The sequence below is a fragment of the Miniopterus schreibersii genome (genome assembly GCF_964146895.1).
Source record: "Miniopterus schreibersii genome assembly, chromosome: 12".
NCBI lineage: Eukaryota > Metazoa > Chordata > Mammalia > Chiroptera > Miniopteridae > Miniopterus > Miniopterus schreibersii.
The window spans coordinates 60,818,828-60,845,566 of record NC_138112.1 but is presented as its reverse complement, the minus strand read 5'-3'; positions in this window follow the sequence as shown (position 1 = coordinate 60,845,566).

The following is a 26,739-nucleotide window of genomic DNA, read 5'->3' as shown; positions in this document are numbered from 1 at the left end:
ATCAATGACTCTCTCATCATTGATGTTTCTATCTCTCTCTCTTCCTCTCCTTTCCTCTCCCTGAAGTCAATAAAGATATATTTAAAAAATATATATATATTTGTTTTATATATTTTTTAGCTTGATTTTTATTGTTGACATTACTACAGAGGTCCCCATTTCCCCACCTCCACCTAGCCCTCAGCCTCCCTTCCCTCTGGCCATCGCCACACTGTTGTATGGGTTGTGCCTATATGTTCTTTGGCTCTATATTTTAGACTCCAACTCTAAATGTTGGGGAGTCCCGCTGTTCTATCTTGGGTCCCTTTATTTTGTCTTTCAATTGAGTCTCTACAGATGCGTTGCTTCAGATCTATGATTTAAATACCATTTAATAACTGAGCTAATACTCCTAAACCCTATCTCTGATTTTGACATCTCCCTGGAACCTCAACTGCATAGATGATATCTTCACATGAATGTCTGATAGGCACCTCAGGTTGAACACAGGCAAACAAAACTCTTAGCTCTGGGCCCCTCTGTCCACTCTACTCTGAGGCTTTTATTTGAATGTGCATTCAGTTGTTCTAGACCACAAATGAGAGGGAAGACAGATGACCTTTCATATTTCAGTCTCTTCCTTTCATATTTCAGTCTCATATCACAATCTGTCAAACATCATTCATTCATTCATTCATTCATTCGTTCAATCATTCATTCATTCACTAAACCAATTCATTTCTCTCCATCCCCACCGATACCATTTTCTTCCAAACCACCATTATTTTTTATTGGAATACTCCCATCTAGCTTATTTTCTTGCTTTTGTTCTTAGGTCTTTCTACAATTCACCCTTAATAAGCCACCTTCATGGAAACCTCCCCTTTATAGTCTGCTTCCCAGAGAAGGGACCTAGGGAGCTCCTCACAAAGCCCTCCCTCCCCCATTCCCAGTGGACATGGGCTTTCCTTTCTCTAAACCCTCTAGCCCTTCAGCCTACCTGGTACCTTTCAGCCTTGACATTTCTACTCATGTTTTGTGTTCCTTGTTAGCCCAGCAGCTTTCCTGGGGTAGCATCCATGACTGAACTTTTCTATATATTCCCCAGTTCTCAGCCTTTTGCATTGCATATATAATAAATATTTGCTGGAATAAATTAGGCGCAGGTTGCAGTCGGAACTGTCATCCCAGGGTTATTTCAATAACTAGATTTTAAAGCACGGTTACGAAGCACCTGGAGAAAAAGCACCAACTTAAGGATGACAGTATGTCTGCACAGATTAAAACTAGGGTTTCAAGCTTAATTGCCTCCGGGGTGAACAGCAAATGTGTAGGGAAAGTGTAGCAAACGTAGGAAAATAGGTGATCGGTGAACTGTGTACCCTGTGCCGATTAAGAAGAGAGAGCCGCTGCTACTCAGATGCGGCCAATTACTGCCAAGAGGGATGTGGGCTCAGTGTTGCCGAATCCCTCTATTTTTTCAAGAGAACATAGAAACCCAGACCTCATGTGAATTTTTCGAAACTTTCAAACATGTGCAGGCCAAGCAGACAGCATCTATGAGTTGGATTCAGTCCTGGGTAGGCAAGCCTGAAACTCCTGGGAAGGGACTGGTAGGTTTTCTACATCTTTGGCTTTCTGAATTGTCTGTATCTATCCAAAAGAGCTGTATTTCATGAGAGAATGATGAACTGTGGTTATGTGGAGGATCATTTTTAACCACTGTGATGTACTTGTATTTCTCACTGAGAGAACCAGAGGCGGATGGTTATGTGCTGAGCACAGGATTTGAACCATGATTTCCTGACTGTTTTAAGAGTTGGAAGAAAGGTGCAACACAGCTGTAAGATAGTAGTTGTGTTTTTAAATGCATCTTTTCCCACCTATACGATAAGCTTGTGAAATGGGCTGACATTCTTGCTGTTTGTTGAAAAAGGCAGCCAGGTCCTTTTGTGCCAGCTTGATTGCATGTGTATTTCAAAGATACGTAAATAGGAAACCCAGAGCCAAATCCAAATCCTTTCTTCTACAGTACAGAGAAATACATCTCCTTTTACTTCCATCAGATCACTCCGGACATCTGTGCAGTAAATATGGATTAGATAAGGGCACAAGCACTAGAGTTCTTTTGCTGCTTCTAACTCATAAAAATAAGAGTATTGGTATGGGTAAGAAAAGAGGCTTGGCTGTGAAAACACAGCTACTTAAGGGTGATATTGTAAATGAAGGAGGTGTGTGTGTGTGGGGGGGGGGGGGTCTCAATTTAAGGCATGCTCTTATTTTGTGCAAAGAAGAAAAATCAGCCACAATATGAGCCGTTACCATTTTTATGGAGTTAGATCCCGGCCTGTGAGCCAGGGAAATGTTAGAAATCAGAGGTAATGGACAAGTTTGCCTTTTTAAATCAATTGTAATCATGTGCCTATTTGGATTAAGATGTTTTACTTTCAATAGCGCAAACTTCAATAAACAAAGTAAACGTAACATGTTATTATCCAAAGACATTCTTAAACTTTACGTTTTGCTTTACAACATGGGGATCTGTTCTTGGTCGATGTTCTTTAAAAACCATCCTTTATAAATAGTTTAAAGGTATTAATTTAACGAACAGAATTTTAACTTGTGGTGATAAAGCTATTGACTGGACTCTAACTAGTGACCGTGCTAAATGTCCTCACTTGTTTCATGCACAATTTCATCAATTTTGAAGGAGAGATATATAAATATCTAGGAAATAAATCTATACATGCCACTTTTAAATTGTCTTTTGAAAAGCACCAAGCATTTTATCCTAGTGGGGTTTGTTGAGACATGTCCTCCGTTTTAGTAGGCTGGGAACAGGCACGAAGAAACAATGAAGGCAAGCATTTCAGGGCCGATGGAGACCAGGACCCCTCAGTCTCGGTGGCCTTCCACTTACACCGGCCAGCCTCCCTTTTTCCTATCTGGTGTTTCCAAGCAGCTTTGCTGACTGAATATTATTCTCATGGAAGAAAAGCCCGTCTCACCCATGAGTATTTTTCGGTGAACAGGAGCTGAAGATTGGGCTAACTATGCCAGATTATCTCTGACAAGAGTCCTTGTCTAGTCCTCAGAGTTTTATAGCTGTTATGAAGGGGAAGTTGAGGCATTTGGTTTCAGTTCTCCATGTCCCTTGTCTTATTCCAGACTAGCCTGTGGTCTTAAAGATACGGCTTTGTCTGAGGACACTGCCAATAAGGGACACCGGCCAGAGACCACCAGAGAAGCCTTCCAGCTTCTGAAGGAAGGGCCAGTCCATGTAATCCTAGGCTTCCTGCATTAGGTGTCAACAGGAACACCCTGGTGGCAGTTACCGCCTTGGACCTCCTTAGAGGTTCCTGAATTCAAGGACCCTGGACTTTTGTTCAGACCTTCTCCTGGGAACTACAGCTCTTAGCTCTCAGGAAGCTGTCTGACTTGCTCAGGAACCATGATCTGTCCTGATCACAATGCTGAGACACCTTTCTGCAGGGTCAGCACCTCTTGGTCACATTTTCTCACCCAAATACTCTTAAATAAAGAGGACAGTGAACATGTGTTTTTGAATAGGATGGGGGAAGCAAAACAGGACATTGGGAGACTAACATAAAAGGTGATGCTAACGATATCTGAAGATATTTCCCAAACCCTGATTTTTTGATAACGGTTGCAATTTATTTTATAAATTCCCACCAAAATTTAACATTCTATCCTATGGTCTAAAATGCCAAACTATGTAATACATTATGTAATTTTCATATTTGACACTATTTAATAATATATAAATTTAGAATATATTAACATTTTAAATTATATGATTCTTATTGGTTCGATATAAAATATTTCCCCTAAATATTTGAATAGAAATTATTGTCCAGGGAATTGTATTAACTTCATTCAGTGGTGTCTTTTAATTTTTTTTGCAGATCCCTCCCCAGCCCCAAATCCACCACTGCCCAGAGATATAAGGGACCATGTAATGGGAAACACCGTTTTATCAGGTATGCTGGCTAATTAGCTCCACATTGCCTTAGATGTTTATTTAGAAGCCTGGGATTTTACATTTTTTATGCAGTTTTTACTCTTTATGTAGCACATCCTTTTCATCCCTTCCCTCTTTAAAAACTGTCTATTAAGAGCAACAAAGTAGGTCACAATTAGGAGTGTTGTCAAATGCAATTATCCCCGAATTGGTGGGCAGGAGAGGGCACAGAAGGACCTCAGAAGTGGTTTTTAGAAGTGAACTACTTTATCTTTTTATAAACCATATGGAGGTTAGAATTTCATGCAAAATAAGAAAATAAATCTAAAAAAATAATAGGATATAGTTAAATCAATATTGATTATTTAGAATGAAAATGCTTTATGGGAAGCAGTAAAATCTGTTAGGATCCTGGAGGCAAAATATGGGTACAAAAGTGGAATAAATTGCAACAGTTTAATCACTTGGTAAGTAACTAAACTACTGTTCTAGATTTATGGTGTCCGAGAGCAGCCTCCCATTAAATATAGAGCCTGCTGTGATTCAGTTGTGATGGATTTCAGAGGAATTGTGCCCGAGCCATTGCTGTCTTCTCAGCTTACCTCCAGTGTTTCTCTTCATTATCTCTTCCTGCGTGCGAGCCCACTTGAAAATGTCCTGTGTTTGTAAAACCATACATTTTCATTTAAAGGGAGTCCTTCAGATTCTGAGCGTCCACTTAAAAGCCTCACTTACCTGTGCTACTCACAGCTTATCATCGAAATCGGTTATGACTCTAGTTGACTTCCTTCATTACAGCCGGGGGCAGTCTTTTGGCTTCAACCCCAGAGCTGAATTTGACTCCAAAGTGTTTTCAGATGATGCCTGTAGTTATAATTTTGTGCAAGGTGACAAAAAATAATACATCTTCAGATATTTAAAATTTTCTGGCTTCCACTAGCATTATGATAATATGAAGAAGTAGTGACACTGGGCTAGGAATAGAATCTCTTGTCTTTTATTTTTTTAATCTTTATCTTTATTGTTGAAAGTATTACGGATGTCCCCCCTTTTCTCCCCATTGATCCCCTCCACCCCGCATCCACCCCACCCCCAGGCCTTCCCCAGACCAGTGTCTGTGCCCATGGGTTATGCTTATAAGCATATAAGTTCTTTGGTTAATCTCTCCTCGCCCACTCCCCGCTCCCCACCTTCCCTCTGAAATCCCTCAGTCTGATCCATGCTTTTGTGTCTCTGGATCCATTTTATTTATCCATTTATTTTGTTTATTACATTCCACATATAAGTGAGATCATGTGGTACTTGTCTTTCTCTGACTGGCTTAGTTCACTTAGCGTAATACTTTCTAGTTCCCTCCATGTGCCAAAGGATAAAAGATCCTTCTTTTTACAGCTGCATAGTATTCCATGGTGCAAAATGCTTTGACAATTCTTTTTCCTGAGCAATTCTGAAATTAGAAAACTTTTTCTTAACCTTCTTATCAAAATGTGTCACCTTTGTCCCACTTTTTATTAATTGAGTAGAAAGTAGTGACATAGAACAAGCCTTACTAAGTAATCATAACATAATACTGTTTTAATTATGTTTTATATTTATTTTACATATTCAGGTATTAATATTAAAATAACAAATGTAGGGAAGTGCAGGATGTTAAGAACACAGTGTACAGAGAAAGCAATATTCAACTGCAATGTAGCCACTTTCTTACTCTCACTTTTAAAACTCTCATTTTCAGTTAATTTACATTTCTCTCATATATGATACTTCCTTTGCCAAATGACCTTATATCAGATTGAACCATGTGAGAGTGCCCATAACTGAGTGCACTGGTTGTGGTTCAACCCAGAAAAAAAGAGCCTGTAGGAGATATAAATTAAAATATTTACTGCCCCAAATTGGCATATATGTTTGTGGAGACTGGCTAGGAAAGTTCCAAATCGTAGAGCAAGCAACCAGGAGAGGCAGGCTGGAACTGTCAGCAGGGGCTGAAGCTGCTATTCACAGGTGGATTTCTTCGTTAGGGAAGCCCAGCCCTCTTCTTAAGGCCCTTCAACTGACTAAACGAGGCCCACCCTAATGATCTAGAATAATCTCCCTTCCTTAAATTAACTGAGTATGAACTTTATTCACATATAAGCAACACCTACATTACTGTTTGATGGGGAGGTAGTCTAGCCAAATTAGAAAAGACAACTAAATGTGGTTGACCTGACATAGCATTTAAACACAGCTTCCCACTCTCTTCCTATGTCTATAGGCCTTATATTAGGACTTCAGAAAGTCATGCTAAAATTGCCTTGAACTCATCACTGGGGAGACATTTGATACCCTCTTAGATTTTCCCGAACCCCATGAATAATATTAGGATGCTACTATTATTCCATAACATCCCTCCTATTGTTTGAAGGCCTGCCTTTAGTTATTGCCTTGTTCCAGAAATGGCCAGCTTCATTAATGGGGCTCTCATTGTTTCCTATTTTCCTCACAATAAGGTAATAAAATAGCCCTAGCTAAATGCCTTACAGAGAGGCCAGTGCATTTTTACTGTAGAATTTCTTTGCCCCTCCACCTAGGAGCACAACAGTAAACAATAGTTTCAATTACTTTCTAATCAATCTTTAACCAACCAGATAGCTTCCTCTTTTCACAGACACAGAAGGACTCAGGGCTTTGTTTTTCCTTTTTAAATAAACAATAGGCTGATTTAGCAGTACTCATAAAAAGAAACTGCAAACCAAATCCTTGACCCAAGTTCCAAGAGTCAGTCTCCCCACAACAGGGGCAGCAACCTGCTGCTTCTTAAAGGGGGGTGAGAGGTGGGGTGTTGAGCATTGCTCTTTGCACTGTCCTCAGAAGCTTTGAAGACCTACCTGTGCTTTTCTGGATTAAACAAGCAGAGGTGCTGGCTTAGCTAAGGAGAGCTTGGCGAAAATGTCAGCGTGGTCAATGAAAAACAGCACTTTTAAACTTCAAAATCTTAAAACAGATGTTATAAAAATGTCAACCCTGTAAACAATTGACCACCGGGATAGAGTTTTACCCGGTACACTTGAGTCAGTACGTCTCAGCATCCCTGACGTTAGGAAATTTGCAGAGAGTAAATCTGCATTATTTACGGCCAACGTCACACCTGCATTATTTTTTTCCCCCTGCCATGCTCCAGGATAAATCAAGTCCCTTTGTACTCTGAGTCAATAGGAGCCTTATTGGCTTTCAATCATCGATTCTCACTGCAGCAGTTGGGGGCAAAGAAAGTAGAGTCTGTGTCTAGAAAAACAAAGAGGAGTCACTTTTTTTGCTTCCTTCCCTGTGGGGTTTGGGGCAGTTAACAATCACCAGGTCATAAAGGAACCAGTGTGGACCTAGCTGATCATCCTGAGCTGTGACACTGAGGTGAAGGCAGAGGGTTATTGGACCCTCAGCATTTGCGGATCCAAAGGGTTACTCAAGGGGCAGTAGAGAGATATAATGCTTAATCATCCTTGGACTCAAGATGAGGTGGCAGGATTTGCCAGCCTTCTGTCTCTGTGATAATCCGCAGCAACTTTTACTTTTCTTAAGATGTGGCTGGTTTTGTTCCAGAAATGAACAGAGACAGCAGGCTAAAGGGAAACCATTTTTCTTTAAGGAACGAACCAGGAAGCATGGATCAGTAGGTTCCAATAATAGTAATAATGTTGGATAATATCTGCTCTCAAATTTATTATTATTTTTTAATTTGCTATGTGCCAGCACTCTATGAGAAGGGTGCTACCATTACCTGCTTTCCCCACGTATGGCAACTAAGGCTCATGACAGTTAAGGAATTTGCCCAAAGTTATGAGCTATTAGGTGATGCATTGAAGATTTAGACTCAGGTCGACTCTGGTCCTGTTCTCTATACTATGTTTTATGAAGCAAAGTGGAGGTGACTTCTCAAAACCACCCCACCAGCCCAAAGGTTCCTTTATGCCAGCTTTGAGAATAAAGTCTCCCCAGTGACCTCATTCTGCGGGTATTGTGCATCCGTGCTCGCCCCCTGCCTTGCTGAAATGGCCACATCTCACTGGCTCTCGAAGGGTCAGTTAATCGCCACCTCAGATGCCTTCTCTTCTCCCACACTTCAGGCCAGGCTCCCTCTCTGTGGGCACCGTTGGAATCCCAGGCTTATCTCTCCTGTAAGACTGGTTTCCTGTTGGTGTTCTCTCAGCTTCTCAGGGCCGCAGGACTTCACAATTTATGTTAAATCTCCAGGACTTAGCAGAATCCCTGGCACCTAGTAGATACTCTGGAATGTTAGTTAAATGCCATAAATTACCGAAACCATGACCAAGTCCTTCATTTGATATGGGTTTCTTTTTCTACCTTGGGAATATTATATAGACATATATTTTATATATAATATACCTACATCTACATATATCTCCTCAGTGTTTTATTCTCTATTTGTTTTGGTCTTTGTAGGGACTTTTGCTAACGGCATAAAAGGGAGTGAGAGGAACATAAGCATTAGCTTTTAATGATGCTGAACCACAGAGCAAAGAATTAACCAAAGAATTCACTTTCCTTTCCCATTCAGTTCCTAGGGAAGGCTTCTGTGCTCTCATCTTGGCTGCTTATATCCTTCTTACCCCTGACCTTTCCCTTCTCTTGAGGCTCCATCACTAATGTACAAAGATCCAACCCTGATGAACTGGTGTGCTCAGTCAGTTATCATCACACTGTGTAAACCTGGGTATCATTATTAATCAGTTCATCACTCCAATCAAAGGTGCCGGTGCCACCACTCTTGCTGCTACTCCTGGTGAGCCAGCAAGGTCCTGGCCAGGGTGTCTAGGAACCTTGGGTCTTTATCCAGAAACTCAGTGGATTAGCCTTGCCAGGAAATATCAGATAGTGGTAGCTGTTACATCTTCTCCCCTCCTCTTAACAAAATGCCTTGTTTTACATATTTATTGCCATCAACCCAGTTGGGAATTGTTCTTGGAGTATAAGGTGTTATTCATGATATTTCATGATAACTATGAAAAAAAATACCTAGTTTTATAAATATACAAGTGAATGAATGAATAAATGAATATATATATATATATCATAGATGAAACAAGTTAACTTGAAACGTTCCTTGATTTAATGATATTTATGAACTGCATCTAAGATTTTTTTCCCCTATTGATTGACAAGACACTTCCAATGCTCTGGTGGCTTTTTTTTGCATCACTGAAGGAGGGTTTAAGTTTTAAATGTGCAATCAGAATACTAAAAAGCAGGAAGTGAGGAGAGGGGCAACAGTGAACAGAAATAGAAGCTCATTTGTTTCTGAGCTGGAAGGTGGTAAAAAGAAAGCGCCACATTCACACCTGGGTGTGCAAGTCGATGTCTGTTACATTCCATTGGGAATGCTGGCAGCCCCTATGGTGAGGCTGGTGTGAATGTGTAAGATAACAGCTCTGCTGTTCAGATAGGCTTTTGGTGTTATTGTGACAGGTGTATGATGGAGCACCTGGTATCTGGGGCAGATAAAACTTGGGTACAATGAGGCACTTTGAACAGGACTTTACTATATATGTTTTGAGTCAATGAATAACACACAGTTTTATGTCATCCAAGCATTATTTCTGCTACTGACAGAATAACTTCTGTCTTGGGAAACACATTGCTGGAAAACACTGCCGGTCTTGTGTTTAGGGACCAGTGATTGAATCAGGCTTGTAATACAGGTAACTGTAATTTATAGGTAACTAGATAAAAGCGTAAGTAATGATATTCACTTGGGACATAGATTGCTAAAGGTTGGGGGGCCTGTGCCGGGAGAAGGAACTGCCAAGCCGCTTATCTGGTTTTATTAAAAAGTACTTGTCAAACCCTGAAGGATGTCTTGCCTCCCTTTTGTCAAAATAAGGTTGGATTCTTTCATGATCAATGTACTAGTTGTGTCTCCAGAGTTGGCTGTTGTTTAATTATGTATTACCTAAATATTATCTTGACAGCATAAATAATATATAGGCAATCAGTCTGGGGTATTTGTAATGTCTGGAAAGGTAATATCAATCGGGGCTTCCTAGACATGACTAGTCCTGAGTTGGGAACACAGCCCCAGTTTTGTTACTTGATGAATTCCAGAATTCCAGAATAGGAATTGGCTTCCTTCTCCCTGCATTCTTGCCAGGCTCCATTTCCTCTTTCTCTCTCTTTTTCTTTCTCTCTCTCTTCAATATATCCTCATTGTAAAAAAAAAAAAAAAAAAAAGTAAATATATTTATTGAAGAAACTTGGAAAATATAGGAAGTCACATGAAGAAATTAAAATCACTCATAAACTTATTATCCAAATACATTTTATACTTATAACTTAACATTCATTTAGTCATCAAATTTTTACTGAGTCATCGAGTGCCCAGGCAGTCTTCCAGGTATGGGAACACATTAGTGGCCAAAACAGATAACTCCCATGGTCTTAGAAATTCCATTTTAGTGGGGTAAGTCAATACACAAATAAATAAGTAAACGCAGTTATGGGATAGCCTCCACTTGGCTATTCCCACACTGCTGTGTGGGACAGTGAACTTTGAGGCCCACATCAACCAGCCCCTTTGTCTTCTGATTCTGGTTCACTCCAGAAAGTGGGAACCACTGGCAGAAGATAAGAAGGTGGGAGGCAAGAGAGGGCAGCGTATTTATTCCTGCTGGGCCATGGGTTGGCAGTGACTTTGTTCCTTCGCACAGGCCATGGCTCCTGTCCAGCAGCCTCTTCTGCAGTTACTACCACTTTCTCCCCAGGTTTTGATTACTGCTCTCTCCTCTCACCCTTCATTCCCAGGGATGGCTTTGGCTCCCTCACTGTTGCTCATCCTGGGATGCTACACAGTGTCTTGCTGATTCTCCTTAAGTCTGCTTATACCCTTGAAAATAGTCCCTGCATTGGATTCTTTTTAATTACTAGACTCTGAGGGCCGTCTCTTTCTTTTTGGGACTTTGACAGATAAAGTAGGAGTGCTACAGAGTTATAAATGCTAAAGAGGATCAATAAACAAGAGTGTGGGGATTGAAGTATTTGAGAAGAGCTTGGGCTTTTAGATGGAGTGTGCAGGGAAGGCTTTGACGAGAAAGTGAGTTTTGAGTGAAATCTGAAAGATGAGAGTGAGTACATCCTTGATACAGAGAGGGAGGGAGAGAAAGGAGAGAGAGAGAGAGAGGAGAGACATTCTAGGCATGGACACATTAATAAATTGAGAAAGGCCCGGCCGGGCATGGCTTAGCGGTTGAACATCGACCTAGGATCCAGGCGATCAGGGTTCGATTTCTGGTCAGGGCACATGCCCGGGTTGTGGGCTCGATCAATGACTCTCTCATTATTGATGTTTCTAGCTCTCTCTCTCTCTCCTTCCCTCTCTCTGAAATCAATAAAGATATATTTAAATATATATATATATGTATATATATGTTGAGAAAGAATCACACTGTGGCATGTTGCCTCTGTAACTCAACTCTGCAGGAGCAGTTCCTGCTGCCTTCAACTCTGCTTCTATTTTCCTATTGTGAGGACTGCATGGAAATTCGCTTTAAGATTACAGCATGCTTTACTTAACTGGTCCCCTGCTCTTAGACAATTAGGTTGATTTTACAGTTCCATTATTATAAATGAACCCTGTTGACAGCCCTTACTTTCTGAAAGCATTTCCAGGGCCTATTGGGTCATCTTTCAGGAATCACTGTTTTGCTCTTTTGTAAAATGGCAGAATGGCCTCAGTTCTGGGGGCTGTTAGTGTCAGGCTTTGGGACAGATTCATCACTGGTGCATGAGAGAGTAATTCTGGAAATGTGTGTGGAATGTCTCATTACCAAATTGAACAACAAGAAGCAACATCTGGAATAAGGGGAAAACAACAAAGGAGTGATAGCTCTTTCCCCCCATCAACAGGAAGCTTGTGGATTGAAATGGAAGTGTGGTGTTTCCAGCTGTGGTCCTCAGAAACCGCAAGAGTCTCTTCTCACCCGCAAGGCCCCTCTTCCTCAAGCTGATCAAGAAACAAAGACCCCCTAGAAGTGGTAAACAGGTTGTTTTGTCGGCTTCTCTCTTTGGAAAGTTCGAGGTGCATAAAGATCGTGTGGGCCCACATGCATGCTCATTTGGTTGAATTTGAAGACAAAAAGGTTTCATTGCCGGCCATGTCTGGAGTCCTTTGTGAAAGATGAGTCCGGTGCTTTGACTTGTTTCACCACACTGGCCTCGGTAGCCTTGGTGTGCTATCCTCCTGTCCTCAGCCAATCTCAGGGGACGTAGGTTATCCTCAGAATCAGGTTCTCATAGAAGCATAGCTTTGTCAAGATCCCGAATCTCCTGCCTTTAATTTTGTTCTTGGACGGATTTTACTCTGTGCTGATCTTTTGCTAAAAAATAAGAAATTAAACAATATTCACACAGATATTTAATAAATATTAGTTGAAAATACATACGAGCATATTTTGCATCCTTTAAATCTCTCTCACTCTCTCTCTTTCTCTCTCTTTCTTTCTCTCTCTTTCTCTTCCCCTGCCAGGATCCCTCACCTTAGTGAGATTAGGCATAGAGACACCTCAAAAGTTATTTAGAAGTCAACCCAAAGTGGAGAGACAAACTCTGGCACTTGCTGTGGTTTTTAAGAGTTCTGTTTCCTCTGGTCTTTCTTCATGTCTCAGTCATACATCCTGATATTCCAAGTGCCCCCATAAATGTTGCTACAACTCATTAAGTTTCTCAGGCACTGACACAAAATGAACCAACAGAGGTAGCTCTGCACTACACAGACTGGAGGAGCCTTTGTTCGAAGCCAAGTTTGGATCAGAGGTTCTTCCGTCTGAGGATACTTGCCATCTCTTTCCAACTTCAGAATGGATTCTGATGACAGCTCATGGGTATGGAACACAGGAAGAGTTCATGTAATCAAAGAAATCCCATATTCTCCTAAGGGATATTTTTGCAAATATTATGATTGCCTATTCACAAATGAAGAAACGGGGGCTCAGAGAAACCCAAAACTACACAGCTCTTAAGTGTAGGAGCCAAACCATTAATCTGAATGTTCAGAGCGTTCAGCATGACTACTGGATCTGTAGGTGTTCTGTGCTCCATTGTGCTGACTCCAGGGAAAATTGGACAGTTAAGCCCATCTGAAAAGTCGCACAGGAGATCCAATAGGCATGAGTTAGGACTCCCCATTAAGTCTGGAAAACATTCCAGAAAATTTCTGATTCAATATATCTAGGTATGACTTTTATACATCAGAAAACTGAAAAAATATAACCTTTGTGAACATGAGGTTTACTGACTCATAACATTGGATATTCTATGCTTTTGTGATATTTTAGAGCATTCTTCAGAGACTAAAATAACAGATACATTCTGTCATTACACTAAATTACTGAAATACTGTACTTTTAGTTCCCTGCATATTCCAATTCTTTCTTTTCTGCTGGACCTTTTCACATACTCCCTATCTTTTTGGACAATACCTTATGTCCCTGATTGCTCTTCCATAATACCCCCCCCCCCCATTTATGCTTCCACATTTTGCTTGATTAATTCCTACTTATCTTTTAATTCTCACTTCAGGTCATCACATGTAAGTGGAGCAGATGCTTCTCCTCAGTGTTCCCACCACAAATTTGACCCGTTGTAGCACTTATCACTTAGTGATGTAATTGTCTATTTACTTCTCTACATTTTCCATTGAGTGTTAAATATATGAACATAGGAATATTGTATGCCATGTGTAGGACTGTATCTCTAGCATCTAACATGAGGCTGGTACCCAACAGATGCTCAGTGAATCCTTTTAGAATGAATGATGAATAGAACCATGAATGAATGAAGAGAGTAAGTAGGTTAATCCTTTCAGCAGCTAAAGAGTTCATTATAAACCCTTTGCACTTAGAACCACTAACTTCAGCTCACTCGGTGCTTAAAATATTTGACTGATCCAGTTGTAGAGTCATAATTTAGAAGCTTCAGATCCCTCTTCATATGACCAATAGCCATGCTTTGGTTCTGACTTTAGGGTGTCCCCCATGCTTTCTCCTTGAGATAATTACATGACAGCCACCACACAGAAAGGAAGGGACCCCCATCCAAAATTTGGTTCAGATGTCAAGACTAATGACACCACCCACACACCCAAGAAAGTATGGAAATATTTATTAGTCAAATAATGAGGTTTTCTGAGGAGGCAAGGTAGTTCTCAAAAACTTTTAAAATGGCTTGAGGTTTTTACAGCATTTAGGGGTAGGGCTGGAATGAGAGTTGCTATGCTTGGCCAGGGGCTTATGTAGTTTCACTTTTTTCCAGTGTCAAATGAGGGAGCATCTAGGTTTTCTTATCAGCTTGTCCAGATATGAAGCAGAAGAGAAAGAGGGAGGGGTGAGGCTTAAAAGCTGTCAGCAAACATTTTTTTTTTTTTAAAAAAGTGGAGTCAGACTCTTTATTAAAGACAAACTTGTATAATTCCATCTCCTTGAGTTCTGGTGGGATCTATGACTTGTTTCTAACCAGTAGAATATAGCAAAGGTGATGAGTGGCCTCCTTTAAAATCACTCTTGTAATTGCATAACATCAAATTCAACTCCTTAGTGCATCATAGCTAGAGGCTTGATGAAGTAAGTGACCAGGTTGGAGAACCCCACATGGCAAAACACTGTTGGTGACCTCCACAACCTGTCGGTGTCCTCCAGCCCACAGCCAGCAAGAAGCCAGGTCCTGAATCCTCTGGCCACAAGGAAATGACTTCTGCCAACAACCTGAATGGGTGTGGAGACAAATTCTTCCTCAGTTAAGTCTTCAGATGAGAACACAGCCCAAACAACACTGCAATTACAGTCTTGGGACACTGAGCAGAAGACTGAGCTAAGCCATGCCCAGGACTCATGACCCACAAAACCTGTGAGATAGTAAATGTGTGGATTGTTCTAAGCTTCCACCTTTGTAGTAATTTGTTATGCTGTGACAGAAAACTAAAACACATTCCAACCAAATAATTTGCCACATAGTTTGTCCAGAATTGCCTTTTCAACTGATGTCATGCCGCTATCATGAAATCTTTGCAGCTAGTTTATCTTTCAGAATCACCTGAGTATTCCACTGCTGTGGCAGTCTGGTACATCCGGTGAAATTTTAGGCTTTTCTATGTCTTCAGTTCTGACCCAGGACCATACATCAAGGTAACTGACACCTTAATAATGCCTCATCATTACTGAGAGCTTTTCATGGTCAATGCTTCCCATAATATCTTTAATCAATTACCCTAATTAATTCTCATAATCTATGAGATGCCTAACATCATTTCCCCCATTGTACAGATAAGGAAATGGAGATTCATAGACTTTGAGGAACTTGTAAAAAATGACCCAGCTAGTCAACTTCCGATCTGGAATGCAAGCCTTGATCTGTGCTTAGTACTCACATTATTTCTTTCCTCTCATATTTCTTTCCTGTGAGAGGGTTTTGGCAACTGGTATCTCCTGGTGGCATTGCAACTTTAAAATATATCTTTTAAAATATTTTCCCCCCAGAACCAGTTTTATTTGTCATAAATCTAGGCTTCCCACATTCAGAAGAATCTACTGCCATGATTAAAGTCGCCAAATCAGGAGCATGGCCTCTCATTTCCTTCAACCAAGGTCAGATTTGTTTTCATCATGATATACTAGGACTTCTGAGTTGTTGCTTTGGAAAAATCTGCACGTGTCCACCCACTTACTTTCTGCCCAATGACCTCTTCTCATGACTTTAGGATATAGCATATCCTGCTCAAAAAAAAAAAAAAAAAAAGTGAAGCAGAAACAAGCAGAATTTTTTTAAAAATAAAAATTACTAAAGGAGATCAGCTGGAACCAGAAAATTTGGGGGCAGGTTAATTTTTTTCCGGCACTGTCTAATGCTAACTTACGCCTGGGCTGGGATTTTATGTGTTAAGCAGCATTAGTGCAGAAAGGTAATCTAGATCTCCTTTTGAGTCTCTGGGAAGCAATACATCTCTTTGTTTACCCGGTGTGTAATTAATTCAGGCCTTAATTGTATTAGGTAAGGGGTGGAGAATTTAAAAGTAAAAAGGTTTCAATGATTCTGGGAACATGCATTTATTACTGTGATAAAAGAGCCAACTCTCCCAGTCCCCATTTGCTACCTTGTTTCAGTGCTTCTCATCTCTAATAAATCACAGAGACTGGGATCTGGTCCCTTGACTGAGAGCAGTGCCTGAAATGGATGTTCTAGTTTGCCTAATAAAGCTTCCAGCTCAGGGGTTTCATTTTTGACCATCATCTGGAATGCATACCTTCCTGTAAAGGGATATCCTTTTATTGGCCTTGGCCTGATTTCTACCTCAAGGAGACTATACGGGTTTTTCCCAGTATTGCTGGAAATGAGGCACATAAAAGAATTAAGCCAATCCCATCCTAAAAGAAGGTAATAATAATAATAATAATAATAATAATAATATGCCATTGCAGCAGACACTGCCTGATCTGCCCAGATCCCCTAGGACCTACTATTTGTTCATACAGTCACCCTTTCACTTCCCCTCCTGCCCTCATCTTGTCTGTTACTCTGCCCTTAGGGTACTCCAGGTGCTTTGCCTAGAGGTATATAGAGCCAGATGGTCCTATGATTTTGCATCCTATCCTGAGTGGTGCAGGAGTATGAAAGCTTATCTCCCTTCTTTGCAAAGGAAAGTGGAGAACATGGCAACCTTTGAGGTACAATTTAGACTCTAGTCTCCTGCAGGATTAGGCTGAAGCTGGGACTTTTGCTGGAAGCGCACCTTCACTAGGCTCCATTCCTTCCCTGCCCTGCCTCTCCTGCTTCCTTCTGACTTTCTCTTAGGAGCACACACCTTCATTTTATGGTCTACGTCTGGAGAACCCCACCTAAGACAGCCACAAACTTTTAATTGAGTGTTTACTGGTTTACTGCTGTCCAGTCACATTAGATTGATTCTCATCAAAACCCTTTGCAGTAAACCATTAACCCTGGGCAACAGAAGAACACATTAGCCAATTTTTCCAAATAGCTAATAAGTGCTGTAGCTCAGATTTGAACACAGGTTCATGCAACTCTAAGATCTCTTCTCTGAACACACAACATATACCTCTCAACAGAAAAAGTTGGTTATTAAGAGTCAATAGTCGCGTTGTAAAATAGCAGGCAAGGGGCTGGTTGTCCTGCCAGAACATCTGGATTCACGTCACCCTCTTACTTGGTGTGTGCCTTTAGGCAAGTTGCTTCATTTTTCTAATCATCAGTTGCTTCCTTTATAAAAAAGTGGGTATGGTCGTGTTCCAATATAACTTTATTTTCAAAAACAGATGGAAGGTGGATTTGGTCCATAGGTTGAACAGTGCCAACCTCTGCCCTACAGGGATGGTGAGCTACAACCAGTATATGAAATGAGTTTTGTCTGCCTTCAGAGCCTATATACTTTGCACTAATCTCTACCCTCTCCCTAACAGGTTTTGAGATTAGAAAGAAACCCAACTATAGCTAGATGGTAGTTTCCATTTCCAGGCTTTATGGAGAGTCCTTAGCTTATCAACTTGTACAACAGCTTACGTGGGGGCAGGTCCTTGAATGAGAAACTTTGTGTCTGGAAAAACAAAGTGCTGTGTCTCAGACAGGCCTTGCATGTTGGCCCTATTGAATGAGGACCAGCATGACACCAGTAGGCCAGAGGCTCTACGATTGTGCCCTGACTCTCTGCAGCCTGGACCATGAACCATATCAGTGCTTTGGATTTACGCTGAGGGTTCCAGGAGAGCTTCTCCCTAAATCAGTCTATATTTACCCCCAAGCAGGCAAGAAGCCTGGCGTTACCCAGGGGTGAAGAAATAGCCTAATGCAGGACCCAGGGTAAGGAAGGGAGAATCTGGTTGTGCTGGTGCCCATCAGTAAAGCCACACTCCATTGGCTTTGAGAGACAGTCCAGTCACCCTCCATTTCAGTGTGCAGAAAAATGATGCAGCAGCGTGACCTCATACCATAGATCCCACACCCATAAACACCCCCTGTGCAATTAGTTGTTGCTCTAAATTGGTCCCATCTAAGGGAAAGGAATAATTGGTTCTATCTGTCACCTGAGGGAGACACGGAGCAGTTACAGAATGAGACCATTCTCTGCCTCCTCAGCCATCCCAGAAGAGGAAGGGGGGTTCTAGTTTAGTGAATGTTCTGGCTCTCAGAACACCTGCAATAAAGCACAACACAGTGATGGAAAGAACCCAGCCATGCATAGTCCATGAGCATGATGTTGGCAGCTAAGAAGGGTGAGAGAAAAGATCCTGGAATTTAGAATCAGGGCTCCTGGCTTCTGTTTTCATGTAGGACTTGGGCAATTGTACAGGGAGGAGTTCTGGACCCAGAGTTGTATGACTTGCTTTAAAGTTCTAGTTCCCCGCTGGTATGGCTCAGTTGGCTGAGCATCGTCCTGTGCACCAAAAGGTTGCCCGCCCTATTTTCGGCCAGGGCACACACCTGGGCTGCAGTTCAATCCCCATCAGGGTGTGCACAGAAAGCAGCCAATCAATGTTTCTGTCTCTCTCTCCCTTCCTCTCTCTAAGCATGTCTTCGGGTGAGGATTTAAAAAAAAAAAGACTATGAAAGTTCTGTTTCTCACAGTTATCAACTGGGTGGTTCTGGCAAAAGTCACTTCATAAGAAGGCACTGTGTTTGTGCAAAGCCATCCTCTGCTCTTCCTGAGCACCCCATTGGGCTATCTGTCCCAGGCTCCTTGCAAGTGGCTGGCCATGTGGCTGAGTTCTGGTTAATGGGATGTGGGCGGGAGGAGTAAAGTCCACTTTCAGGCCTGGATTAAAAAAACTTCCCATCATTCCCTCTCCCTGTCCTCATTTATAGCCAAGAAAGTGGAATCCTCTCAGGGACCCGAAAGCGCTAGAGGCTGATGGAGGAGCCGGGCTTCTATCTCCCTGCTCCTTCCACCCCCCTCAGCTTGCTAACTGGACTTTACTAAGTGGTTTAAACCATTGAGATTCCAGGATTGATCTTCTACATAGTCAGTGATGACATCTTAATAACAACAATGGTGATAGTGACAGCCTTACATTAAGATAGGCATTGGACTCCACGAACTATCTCTTATGATTTCTAAACAGTAATGTTCTAAGTTCCATGAATATTCCCATTTCAGAGCTGAAGCTGAGACATACAGAGTGGGACACCCTGTCTAACCCCACACAGTGGATGTGGCAGAACCTCAGTTTCCGCTGCGTCACAAAGAGGGCAATAATCAGCCCATCTGCCCAAAATGTGACCACATGTGTCAAATGAGTTAGGAGGTGGAAGGGCACCTGGAGGACTACAAGCATTATATAAATGCTAGATGCTATTATTATTGATCTTTCTGGGCCTCGGTTTTTACAGCTATAACATTTGTTCCAGTTAATCACTATTTTTAACACTGTGACATGAAGCATTTATATGTTCCATGGAGGCCAGTGATGGTGACAATCTAACATTTCTTGCTATGTGAGTGGTATTTAGTGGCAGTGAGTGGAAAAGAGAGCAGGGAGCGTGAGCGGGGAGTCTGAGTAGAAAGATGTAGCGAGAAGGTGCTTAAGGATGTTTCTCTTATCCTCTCCTCCTTCCAACTGAGCACTTCCTCGGGTCTGTAATTAGGCATATTAGCACTAATTGCTAGATGGTGTCCCAAGGGACCCCATCATTTCTTGAGTGGCTGATATAATGGTCAGGGTAGGCCAGGTCTCAGGACCTAAGGACATGGGAAAAGTCGGGTTTTATGATTTTGCCTTTGGAAAAAGAAAATGTAAGTTTTTATACCATATTGGTTCTGAAGTTTAATTCAAACTTAGCAGAAAACAGTTATGACAGATTGTTGAACTACATTTTTAGCATGTCTGCCATCTAAGTTTTAACTCAAACATCACACACTGTAGGGTTCTGATATGTTTCTGACTTGCAAAAAATGTTTTGTTTACCTCGGAGAGTGACATCCCATAGAGTGTGACACTGGCATCAGGGAGTTTCTTACACACACGCAAGGTGGATCTGCTTGGCTATAAGAAAGATCTAGAAACTTTGAGGCTATGTTCCTGCATGACAACTGCTTGGAACTGAAGAGTGCTGCACCCCTGGGTAGGCCCCACACGCTCCACTTTGCTACAGTCTACCACTCTCTTTTGCTTCTCAGCATGTCCGTTCCCATTTAACACTTTCCATCTTGACTGTTTACCTCCTTTACACTGATAGCCTGTTCCAGTGCTGAATCCACTACCTCTGCTTTAGCAAACAATATTTAGTACCATGAGTAAAATCAGACCTTTCGCTTCCCTGTTGTTCTGAAGGGAGAGAATGCACCGCTCCTCTGCTGTTAAGTCAAGGTTTCCAGTATCTGTCCAGGCACTGTTGGTTTACCTTTAAAATCCTCCCTTACCACTCCTTCTCTATTTGAATATTCTCTTATTCAAATGCATCTCTAGTGTCCCCTCCTCTAAGAAGTCTTCCATCCTCTCAACCACCTTAACAGGTTGGGTTGGTTTTTCTTTATCTCTTTGCATGCCGCCCAGGCTGCTCATTTCTGTCAAAGAAGTTATCATTGCAATTGTTGATTTACTTGTTTATCTAGTCCACTAAAACATAAACTTGGAAGAATCATCACCCCTCTGGATGCCATACTCTATCCAGTTGATGTGCCTTTGCATATGCTCTTTCCTCTTCCTAGAATGCCCTTTCCTATCTGCAGTACTCTTTTTGGCACAAGTAAAGACTATGCATCTTTTAGGGCTTCTCAAGCATTGTGTTTTTCGTGAAACTGCCCGTGGAACCTTCGTACAGGCTTGGGTCCCTAACCTACACTCCCATAATGCAGTTCTAGACACAGTCCCTACTACATTATGCTCTGCCCCTCACACCAGAACGTCAGGAGGTTCTTGAGGTAAAGAGAAAGTCTTTATTCCCCACAACTTCAGCATTAAGTAGAGTGCCTGGGACATAAGAGAACACACACACACACACACACATATGCAAGGGAAAAAAGAAGAAGGAAGGAATTTCTTTGTGACATAGTAGTAGCGTTGTCCTCTCTTGCCTTCCACCCTAAGCCCAGCTGGGCTGCTTGCTGCTCATTGCTCGTCGACTACCACTGATACGACCTGGCCTGCTTTCCTTCCTCAAGTGTCTAGTAATTTCTTATGAAACTATTATGCAGTGTTTTATTTGGTCCGACAACTTCCCTGTGGCCTTTCTTGTTGTTTGAATCTCCCTATCTTGCCTTTGGGAAGGTCCTAGGTGAATTCCTTCAGTTCTGTTGTGTGATTTAGTGTTATTTATTCCCTCCCGTTCTCCATCATTACCTGTCTTTTATCAGAATGGCCTCTGTAATCATTAAGGCTCTTTTGGAAGCAAATAACAAAAATCCATTTTGAACACGTTTAAGCACCCAGATGTCATACAGAACAACTGTGTCATAGAAAGGACAGGTTTGTAACTGAACCTAAGGGACAATCACACTAAAAACTTTAAGATCATCATGACTTTCTTTACCTTAAGTTCTTTATCTAACAGCTCAAGCGAATCAACTTAATTCCCTACGTCCCAAGCCTGAAAATCCCAGGAAAGAACCCTGAGCAGTTTGATGATTTTTTTTTTTCCCTTAGACCCATCAACTCCAGCTGAGGGAAAGTCACCCATTTTGTAAAATACTACTTCTGTGGTTACCGTCTGGGAAGCTGAGGAAGGGCCAGAAAAGCAGGGGCAGGGCAGGCAAAGTGGTGTGTCCAGTATATTTCCTGGCTAGGTGTTTGGGGATTGGTATCTCTTTCATTGACAGTCACTTATTTAATATCTACCATGTCTAGATACCAAAAAAAATACACTAATGAATAAACTAGCTAAGATCACTTCTATCATGAAATCAACATTTTTTCATTCATCAACAAATAATTACTGGGCACCTACTGTATACAAAGACTGTACTGGGAACTATGATGAGGTGAAAGTGAATGATATGTATGTATGTGTGTGTGTGTGTGTGTGTGTGTGTGTGTGTGTATACATGGTCTCAGTTCTCTCAAGGCTTACCAACTAAATGGGAAATAGGTTGTTTGAACAAGTGTGTCACACAGGACCGGCCAGTCTATTTATTTTCGCAGACATTCACTGAGTCCACAGCACATGCCATTGTGTTAGACTAGACTCTGAGGGTATAACGATGAATGACAAACTGTTGTGCTTATTAAGATGTCTGCAGACTGGAATGGGAGCCTGACATATAAACAGTTCATTTCAACGTAGGACAATTCAGTATTTCCTGACAAAGGTCCACCTATAGAAAACAAACTGTTTTAGAGGAATCCAGGAAAGAGAAAGAATATAGTTGGGACAAAAGCCTAAGTAGGCAGAAGAAATCTAATCCCAATGGATGTAGCCAGAACAAAGGTGCAGAAAAAGCTGGAGGGTGCAGGATAGATTTAGAAAATGGTGACAACCAGTCAGGAATTTTAAAAGCGGTGTAGAAGATAAACCTGGGGATGTAGGTGGGACTAGATAATGGCACATTAATGAGTTAAGAGTTTTTTGCTTAACAATGAGAAGTAACTGAATGGTTTTGAGCTGGCAGTGCCTTGATCAAGGTACATTTTTAAGTGGTTAACCAAAAGTGGGCTACTGCTTGGTATTCCTGCTGCTGGAGGGAGTGAGGTGCCATTTGGGGGATGGAAAGAGATAAGGGTTTGCTTAAAAACTGTAATGGAGATTATTTCTCCTGTAATTCCTATTATGTTTTCATAGCTCTTGAGGGACTGAACTTATATTGCAGCTCCCTGTGTTATCATGTTTCCAATTAAACTATAAGGTCTTTGAAAACAGCGGTGTTGTTCATTTTTGCCTTCCCTAGAATTGAACACAGAGCCCTGTTTAAGGTGGGTTCAAAATAAATACTGATTGGATGCAAAAACTGATAGGGGAATGAATGCGTGACAGATGAGTGGTTCCAAGAGAGGCATTTAGATAGCTTATACCACGAGTGTCCTTAGCATCTGTTCAAATAATGAGCATCGTAGGGAGACCAGGCATCACCGTGTAAATCTTGACTGTGACTTTCTAAATGTGTGAACTTGTGTACGTTTCTCTGTTTCCTGAGCTTCTAATTATTTTTTTCTTCCTGCTGAAATGAGGCTAATAAGTCTCACTTTCTCACAGTGGTAGTGTGAAGAGGAGGAGCACTGTGTGTAAAGCTCTTAGCTTGTTACTAGCACAAAGTGAGAACTCATTAAACAGAGCGGCTTAGTATGTTTTCAATAGCCTACTGGTGATAGGCAGGGCTGGAAATGGACTCCTGCCTTTTTCCTATGCCTTTATTTAGTCATTCATGCATTTCGTATTTAGTCAGAAATATTTGTAAATGCCCGTTATTAGGCACTGAAGGCACGGAGTGAGAAAAGGTCCCATACCTCACCTCCAAGATCTCACCATATGATGGAGAACACTGGAAATGAACAGGCATTTTCAGTACAATGGGATATGTGCTACTGAAAGGAAATGCATTTAGAGGATGCAATTTTTAAGCACACCTGCAGAATGAGAGCAGGTAGGACAAGTTCAAGAAACTCAGCAATTCATTTGGCTGGAGCTTCAAGGGCAAGGAAGGGCAGTCATGAGGCTGGAGAAGTGAGCTAAATCATAATAGACTTGTCAGTTCTTTACAACTTCAAGAAGGGATTCCTAAATTCCCTACTATTTATCCACTTCAACCCCAAATATCTTTACTTAGGGCTAGCTCTTTAGTTTCCTTCCTGACTCTGCAAAGCAGCCGGCGTCTTAGGAAGTCAGGGACTCTCGGAAAGCTAAGGCCGCGGGGCAGGTTGCCCTTTGCTGGAATCCGGGCCGCCTCTGTGAGCGAGGATCCAGCTGGGGCTGGCTTGAGTCAGCTTGCAAAACTCATTCCGCACACGTGTTCTCTGAGAGCCGACTAAGAAGTCCTTCGCTGGTGGTGTTAAGAATCAATATTTGTCAATCTGTTTGAATGCGGGAGGTCTGGTGCTGGCTGTGCAAGGAGACTCTGAGTAGAGTGAAAGAACCAGAGGCACCAACAGGTTTCACTGAGCAGCACGAGTCTTTAAAAATTAAAGTTCTAGTTTGGGTTTTTTTCTCCCCAGGGTTTTGTTTTAGTTCCCTGAACAAAACAGTCGTTCTGTCACGAAGGAGAGGAAAGAGAGGGTTGCATTGCTGTGTCTCATGGTCCACCCTTGTAGTCTCTGAGATGTCACAGTGTAACCAGGTTGGCACTACAGGGCTCTTCTGCTCATGTCTTCTTCCCTTGGAGTGCCAGCTGGAAAACAAAAAATTCAGAGTGAGTGAAGTAAGCAAAACATGCTTGGGCCATGGGGTGGGCTGGAGGGGGCGGGAGAAAAAGAAATTCCCTCACCAGACTCACCTTCTGAGCCTGCTAGAAAGAGATGAAAAATGAAGTCCAAAGTAGGATAAGTCCAGCCTGCTTCTTTCCTTGAGAAGTGGGCATTGTCCTCTGGGTGGTCACCCTAATTCTGCTCTGGCCACATAAATTGTTTTTGCCAAGTGACATTTATTTTCACAATGGATATTGTCATTAGTCTACAGCTACCCAGTTTCAGGATTTTAAAATATGCCTGAAATAAGGTTGGATAAACAAATGCTCAAGTTTTTCATTCTGGGTTAGCTAAAGCCACAAGGACAACCTCTGTTGGCAGCCCATGAGCTGGCTGAGAGACTCCAAAAGTAAATTGTGTTTCTCGAGGTGAGAAATAGTCGGTCTGATAAGGGCTTACTGATATATGTGTTTGGTACTTGACCTCTGCCAGAGGCTTTACCTACACAAGGTTATTTAATTCTCAGTACCACCCAATGAAGCGTGAGGGATTATTTCTCTTTTAAGGGATAGAGAGGCCAGTCATCTGTCAATAATCCCAGGCCAGCACATGGGGGGTTGGGTTTAAGTCTGGATTTATTGGTTCCTCTCTCTTTTTCCAGAGCTTGCCAGCACCTTACCCCCCTCTTTCATCTCCCAAGGTGCCTGTATCTCTCTCCCTCCCGACCCCTAAGCTTTAAGGGCCCTTCTTTTGCCTCTGTAACTCTTTTCCCGAGCCCATTTCTTCTGTGGCTCACCTCTTCTACCTCTGTGACTTTCTAAATAAACTTTCTCTTATTGTTTGAATCTTGCCTCTGAATACTTCGTTAGTGAGAACGCAAGTACCGAGGTTGCTGAACCAAGGCCTAACACTTGGTGCCGTTTCACCGCCAACATGGGCAAATGGTAGAGAATTTGGTTTGCATTCTTACCAGTACCTTTCTGGGATTAATGGCCTTCTTCATGTATCTGTAGGAGGGAAAATGTCAGAATCTGTAAGAAAAATGGCGACACACTGGTAGGCTGCTGAGTGGAACGCTGCCATGGATAGAAGGCAAAGCTGATCTCTATTTACATGTTTCTAGTTCTCACAACCATTTCTGGAATGAGTCCAGGTTCAAATAAACAAAGCAGTAATTTCTCCTCAGTGCTCAGATACACTGGATGAAGATTTTGGAATCTAATAGCAACTAGAGAGAATTGAAACTTAGATTTTTATTACAAGAATGGGCTTAGGGGCACAGACAGATTTAGGACCTATCTCTACATAAGCATTTTCTTGCTGTGTTTTCCTGGGCAAGTTACTGAGTACTTCTTGGTCTTAGATTCCTCATTTATAAAATGCCGATAAACGATTACTTTCTTCTCAGTTATTTTTGATGATTTGATAGTTAATGTAGGTGCTTGGCACACAATAGGCTGTTTTTAATAGTAACTATTTATATTAGCTTCATTGAAATCAGAACATCTGAGCTCTGATTCTGGTTCTTCTATTTGCTTAGTTACTTAATTTTTATAGGCCTACTCTAATGTAAACCAATGCAAAAAAAATAAACTCTCAAAAGACAAAACAAAACAATAAATAAAAACAACTTCATAAAATAATAAAATAAGGGTTTTGAATTAGTTCCCAATATTTTCACTATCAAGTATTCCTTCTTTTAATCTTCACCTCCTACCTGAACTGCACTTACTAATACTTAATTTGTTTTCCTATTTTTACTTAATCCAAGATTATATATATCTGAGCAAGCAGCATAAACAATAGGCATTAAGCCCACAATAGGAAGACTAAACAGAAACAAAGCAGTAGGAAATCTTACTAATGACTCCATGTTATCATTAGCACATGAGGCCTTGTCTTATGTAAGTATTCAATTTCCAATGGCTTTTTTTCCTTTTTGTTTTAATATCAATAACTCAGGAATCCCCACTGATTCATTCTTGGATCCCAAGAGATTTGAGAACTCCAGGTTTGGCACTAATGGCCTTAGTCTAAGGCCCCTTCAGAGGTCTTCAAAACCCTGGGTCTGTCCTTAAATATTAAGGTTGTTTCCCTCTATCTTTAAAATTTTCTTTCTAATTTCTCCTTAACTGATTCATCATCAGTAGCATTCACATACAGTGATTTCCCCTTCCTTGTAATTGTTTAGGGAAAGGATGTCACTCTGGAGCCTTGTGGGGGTCTATGCACCAGCAGCATCAGTACTGCCTGGCAGCTTGTTAGAGATGCTGAATGTTAGACCCCACTCCAGACCTAGTAAATTTGAATCTATCATTTAGCAAGATCCCCAAGTGGTTTGTATATACATTAACTTTGAGAAGCACTGGATTAGAATTCAGATTAGAACTGAGAATGGAACCATTCCCTGGTAAACTCAAATTCCTGATGTGTTGCCTGGCATAAGCCATGGAA